Genomic DNA, 7,217 nt, shown 5'->3' with positions numbered 1-7,217 from the left:
ATTAAAGGCCTCTATCTTCAACCCAAGCGATGGAGTCCCTGATTAACTGTAGGTTCCATCTAATAGAGTGGCCCTCTACCCAGCACGACTGATCCTCATGGACGACGTAGGGAAGGGCTGTACGCAACCTGTCTGCTAAAACCTTTGCAAGTAGCTTGTAATCTACGCACAGCATGGTCAACGGCCGCCAGTTGCCAAGGTCTGTTGCTTCCCCCTTCTTATACAGAAGTGACAGCACACCAACAGCCATTGTTCCCCCGGGACCCCCGTCTCAAGATGGCCTTCAAGACTTCGAGGACCACTGGTCCAAGTATACCCCAAAACTTGAGATAAAACTCAGCCGGCAGCCCATCCATCCCAGGCACCTTCCCTTTTCCCATCCTCCTAAGAGCGCTCTCAACCTCTTCTAGTGAGATCCGGGCCTCCATCACTTCTCTAATGTCCTCCGGCAACTGCCTGGACAAGTGTTCTAAAAATACATTTCCCTGCTCTACATCTATTTCCCTTTCCTTAAAAATAAACGTTGGAAATGGTCAGTTGTCACCCTGACCATTTCCTCTGGTTTTCTAACTATACTACCATTTTCTTCCCTAACGCCATGTATTACCTTCCTACTCTGTCTGGCCCTAACCGACATAAAGAACATAACGGAACAAGTCTCATTGTGTTCTAGAAAGCCACTATGCGCAAGCTCCAGGAAAGCTCGAGCCTTCCGCTCCTGCAGCTCCCTGAGCTGCGCCTTTAGGGTTGCGGATCTCTCCCAGTCAAACGACCCGCCGAGGTTACCTGCCTCGTTAACCTTTGGATATGATCCACCTCCCTCCTCTCCTCCCTTTTTTCCTCTTGCAATATCCTATTATAAAAGCCCTAATCCTCACCTTAACTAATTCCCACCACTCTAACATCCCCTCGCACATGGACCGGACGCCTTCAAGCCTCCAAAAGAAACCCAAAAAAGCGTCAACGAAAGCCTGCTCCTCCAGCACATCCCGATCTAACTTCCAGTACCCCCTACCGAAGAGGCAGACTGGCGACCCCACCTGCAGGAGCACCCCGTCGTGATCTGAAAAGAAAACAGGCAACAGCCGCCCAGACAACTTACCCAAAGACCTGGATACAAAAATAGTCGAGCCTCCGCGCAACCCCCCTGGAGTTGCGCCATGCCATGTAGGACCAGCCATTGTCGGAGTAGTGTGCAGGCCACCATCAACCAGACCATGGCAAGCCATTAGCCCGGTGATGGCGCCTGCACTGCTATCCCCCCTACTCCTACGTAAATCTATATTAAACCCCCCCTATCACTAATTTCCTATTTGTGACGCACAGGGGCACCAGACAGCCAACCATCTCCCTCCTGTCTGCCGCCACCTGTGGCCCATACACCACCACTAATCTAAATTTACAATCCCTTATCGTGACATCCACCCCCATAACCCTTCCCTGCATCACCACTAAAGAACCCTCCACTTTTACCTCCCTGTGCCCACACAAAATCCCTACCCCGATGAGTGCACCCCCAATACCCCAAACCGACCCCCCTTGTCCCACTCCCTCTTAAACCTACTAACATCCCCTCCATCTCTCAGGTGAACCTCCTGTAAAAAACAAAAATCAAACCCCACACCCTCCAAATAACTAAATACCGCCCTCCTCTTAACAAAATCCCATAAACACCTTACATTTAAACTAACAAAAGTACAATTAGACCCCATGAAATAATAAAATAAAAACATCAAAAATTTCACTCAAATACTAAACCCAGACAGAAAAAAACAAAAACAGGAGACTCACCCGATGCTCACCTGCTCCATATCTACCGGTGGGAACACCATCCGTACTCCCGACATCCCCCCCTCTTCCTCTATCTCATCAACCCAGGATGCAGGAATAGTGTTTGGCAGCGCTGTAGCTGGTTTGGAAAAAAATAGGGGAGGCTGAGTCCCCAAACAAAAAACTCCCCACCTAATGCAGGGTGTTGAAAGGTGCCAAAGCAAACAACCAAAAGGCCACCAAGATACAACAAAATCTGTCAAGGTGCCTGCATGGAGAGAGTCTTTTCCATGGATGGGGAAGTGGTGTGTTTATCCTGGGAGACACCGGGGCCCAGGTGTTTCCCATGTAGCTGACGACCCTCTCAACTCCGCCCACAGGCATCCTAATAAGGAAACAAGAACAAAGAGAGAATACGGCAGACAGAGTGGGAGGGTCGTCACAATACACTATGGAATAACAAATACAACTTGTATAAACACTACTTTGTATGCAAGGACTATATTTTAAAAATTATTGTTATCATTTAAAAATATATTTAACCTTTATTTAACTAGGCAAGTCAGTTTAAGAACAAATTCTTATTTACAATGACGGCCTACAATAAGATAATAAGATAATATATAATAAAATGTTATATTCAGGGACCATACATCCCTATAGAAATTCCAGCCAGGTCGACCGTGATACAAGTCAGTATTCCACATCCATCCATGTATGAGGATGTTGGGAGATGACGTGGAAACTGGCCACTAGGGGCAACAGTGAGTGCTGTTACCTTCAAGTAGGTTTCGACTTTGCTAGGGTGTTGTGGACGGGGATTGAGAATGGGCGAGCAAATTCGAATCCAGCGATGGAAAGTTGTTTTTGAGATTTTTGTCTTAAGCCTTTCCCAAACCTTAACCCTTAATAACTTAACCATTCGGAGTTAATTCCTAAACTTAACCCTAACCTTAAAAAATAGGGAGTTAATGCCTAAACCTAACCATAAATACTTCTAAAATTGACATAGATTTTTTTTTTAAACAATTTGATGGATGAATGTTTAATTTTGACATCAGACTGTAAGAGCTTGTTGAGAAATTCTATATACACAATAATAATATGTGCGTGCACACACAAACACACACACACACACACACACACACACAAACACACACAAACACACGCACACACACACAAACACACACACACACACACAAAACACACACACACACACACACACAAACACACACACACACACACAAACACACACAAACACACACACACAAACACACACCAACACACGCAAACACACACAAACACACACAAACACACGCACAAGTATTGTGGGGGGGAATATAAGTGTAATATAGTTGAGCATTGATACATGTAAGGGTTTTACACAATTTTGTCTTATACTGTATATTTAATGTATATAATGTAAATTCAGTGGCTGTATCGGAATTTCTATGTACTAGCTAATTTGTGTGTTTGTGTGCGCCTGCGTTTTTCTTTATTTTTACTATTTTCTACATCTATAGAATCATTGTGAAGACTTCAAAACTATTAAATAACACAAATGGAATTATATAGTAACCAAAAAAGTGTTATATTTCATATAATATATTTTATATATTTGAGATTCTTCAAAGTAGCCACCCTTTGCCTTGATGACAGCTTTGCACACTCTTGGCATTCTCTCAACCAGCTTTATAAGGTAGTCACCTCGAATGCATTTCAATTAACAGGTGTGCCTTGTTAAAAGTTAATTTGTGGGATTTCGTTCCTTCTTAATGTTTTTGAGCCAATCAGTTGTGTTGTGACAAGATAGGGGTGGTATACAGAAGATAACCCGATTTGGTAAAAGGCCAAGTCCATATTATGGCAGCCAAATAAATGCTTCACAGACTTCAAATAACAGACACATCTCAACATTAACTGTCCAGAAGTACTGCGTGAATCAGGCCTTCGTGGTCGAATTGCTGCAAAGAAACCACTACTACACCAATAAGAAGAAGATACTTGCTTGGGCCAAGAAACATGAGCAATGGACATTAGACCGGTGGAAATCTGTCTTTTGGTCTGATTAGTCCAAATTTGAGATTTTTGGTTCCAACTGCCGTGTCTTTGTGAGACGCAGAGTAGGTGAACGGATGATCTCCGCATGTGTGGTTCCCAATGTGATGCATGGAGGAGGAAGTGTGATGGTGTGGGGGTGCTTTGCTGGTGACACTGTCTGTGACTTATTTAGAATTCAAAGTACACTTAATAGCATGGCTACCAGAGCATTCTGCAACGATACGCCATCCCATCTGGTTTGCGCTTAGTGGTACTATCATTTGTTTTCAACAGGACAATGACCCAACACACCTCCAGGATGTGTAAGGGCTATTTGACCAAGAAGCAGAGTGATGGAGTGCTGCATCAGATGACCTGGCCTCCACAATCACCCGACCACAACCCAATTGAGATGGAGTTGGACCGCAGGGTGAAGGAAAAGCAGCCAACAAGTGCTCAGCATATGTGGCAAATCCTTCATGACTGTTTTGAAAAGCATTCCAAGTGGAGTTGGTTGAGAGAATGCCAAGAGTGTGCAAAGCTATCAAGGCAAAGTGTGGCTACTTTGAAGAATTTAAAATCTAAAATATATATTGATTTGTTTAACACTTTTTCGTTACTAAATGATTCCATGTGTGTTATTTCATAGTGTTATTTCTACAATGTAGAACAAATTAAGAAAAACCCTTGAATGAGTAGGTGTGTCCAAACCTTTGACTGGTTCTGTATGTGTGTGTCATTGATATGTAAGTCTATGTCAAATATGCGTGAGGGATTATAAACGAGTGAAAACAGGTGGTACAAAACATTATGCTCACCTTCATATCTCTCGCTCCCTCCCTCCCTCCCTCCCTCTCCTACTCTAATTTTCACATTATCCCTGTAGCGTTCTCCCCCTCACTCTAACATTATGTCTGTCCCTCTCTGGATCATGTAGCTTGTGTTAATTAAACCCTCTTTCAGATCATTCCCTTGTTCAAGTGGATTCAGTGCAGCACCCATTAGGCAGCAAGCTCTGTTTTCTGCATTTCCAAATGTACCTCAACATTTATTAAAGTGACATTTATCTAGTAATTGCCTGCCTCGGCATACCCTGTGCGTGACTCCTTTTCCCGGACCACCTGCCCAAAGACACCTCCAACTATTTCTCAGCATGCTACAGGGTAATTATACCTTTCACACCCTGTACACTGAGAGCCTGGTAATTGCGTTAACATCATGATGATCATTATGTAAAAATAACTGCTAATGAAGCATTAGCCTTGATTTTATTTGAATGAAAAACACCTAGAAAACACACCGAAGTGAGAGTGCACAGAGACACTGTCAGGAGAATGTTTTTTTTCTGAAAAAACACCCTGGAGGTTTTTAACAGTCCAGGAGTTTTGCTGAGACAAATTTCAACCTCTAACTAGTGGTATGGATATATGAAGTTGATAAACTGTAATGCAAATGCAAATTCATATATCTTGTTACATTTTGTTGTGGTGCGTTGGTGCTAAATAGAAGGACCATTTGAGTAACTATAAAGTCAAAATAACTATTGTGGTAAGTGACAATAGTTTCTGAAATTGGTTCATTTTATGGCTCATAAATTCACATCTGGACACTTGTTTTGTCAGTTTTCTACAAAACATTGAGGTATATGATGATTTGTAACATTTCCCAAGACAATTTGTCTCAACCACAATTGTTTGAAGCTTATTTATATTTGCTTAAGAAGTGACTGTTTAATTTGTAATAGATTGCTCAAGTAGATCACAATGCATAACCATCTGAACATGTTGAGTATGGTGTAAATCATCATACACATTAAATCATATAGTACAAGAGGACAGTTTGTCTGAATGTATTGTGTTACATGAATACATGGTACAAGTATTTTAATCCACTAGCCTGTCCTAAGTTTGAATATCACGCAAATAATGTAAATCATTTCTGAACTTAAATTCCATCTCTGATAAATCCTAAATTTCTTGTGTAATTAAACTACCTGTATAAATTAACAGTATATACAGTAGAACGTAATTTGAAACAGAATTTGGACAAAATGTAGAATACACAATATTCCTATTACTGTCATTGTTATTTTTGAAGTAGCCTACAAGTGGGTTGTCTAATCAGGGTTATTGACAAGTACAATGTAACAATGCATCATAACAATAATTGTTACAATGTACTTACAAGCGTAGCCTAATAACAGCTACGTAAACTAACTGCTTTTTGGAGTTTCCTTTCAATATAATATACGTACTTTACATTTTTATTTTAACTTTATTTTCACAGGGAGTCATGCTGAGACCATGGTCTATTTTTTCTGATGAGCCCTGTATACACACCAATAATAAATTAGTTCATTGTGTTTGTTCTGCAGATACAGTACATAGCTTACATGTAGCATAGCAGCACAGAAGAACAAGAGAGTGACTACCGCATAATATAAGTAATTGTCTAAATAATTAGCCTACATCATTACTTAGAATAAGAATTTTACAGTAGTAATAGACTATAGGTTTTATACTGAAATGTATACTTAAAAATAAATATTAAGACATTGTTGACCTGTTTCATGTGGCTTCAAACCTTCTCAACTTCTGATCACTAAACATACAATAAAATATAAATGATTATGGAATTGATAGACGCAAGTGAGAATAGTCTAGTTCTTAAACTAGACTAATCCGTTGAATGGTGGATTATTAGGGCGACAAAGGGAATAATTCGATTGAAAAGTGAATAAAAAATGCCAATCAAGAAGGACATAACAATCATTACCATTTACTGTAGCCTAAGCTATAGAGACCTATAAATGTTTTTTGCAATGTATGAATGAATTGAGACATGAATTGCAAGAGAGGGGTGGGGGTGTTATGCTACGTTTAATTTGATCAGCAACTCATTCAGTTGCTAGACAGCACCACGGCCTGGCTACATCTCTGTATATTTGCAGAAACATGGTTGAAGGTTTGTCCTTGGGAAAACCAGCCTCACCCATAGAAGGCCAATGGGATGAAGACCAAAAGAAAGATGTAAAAGAAACATTGTGTTGAATTGTTACAGTCTCTTTTGAGGGGATACAGAAAAGTTCCCTTGTGGTAACTTACCTTTTTGTTGGGGTGTCGCCGCAACGCAGGGTGCCAGAATTTGTGCGCTAATTAGGAAATGAGGAAGCTCGCGTTCTCCACCATGAATGCTCTTTCGGGGAGCGCATCTTTCTTTCCAGTCAGTCAACCGTGTACAATCATCCACCTGCTACTCGCAAACGACGCACTTTTTTTGTTCAGATTCCCCTTTAAAGAATTATATTTAAATAGGCCTCTCTTTAACATTGGCAGTTAGTACCCCCACGTTTCTCTACATTTTTACCATTGCCCAGCTTGCTGAATGGTTGAGCTCAATCATTATGT

The sequence above is a fragment of the Oncorhynchus nerka genome, linkage group LG19, assembly GCF_034236695.1.
Source record: "Oncorhynchus nerka isolate Pitt River linkage group LG19, Oner_Uvic_2.0, whole genome shotgun sequence".
Taxonomy (NCBI): Eukaryota; Metazoa; Chordata; class Actinopteri; order Salmoniformes; family Salmonidae; genus Oncorhynchus; species Oncorhynchus nerka.
This window is presented reverse-complemented; position numbering follows the sequence as displayed.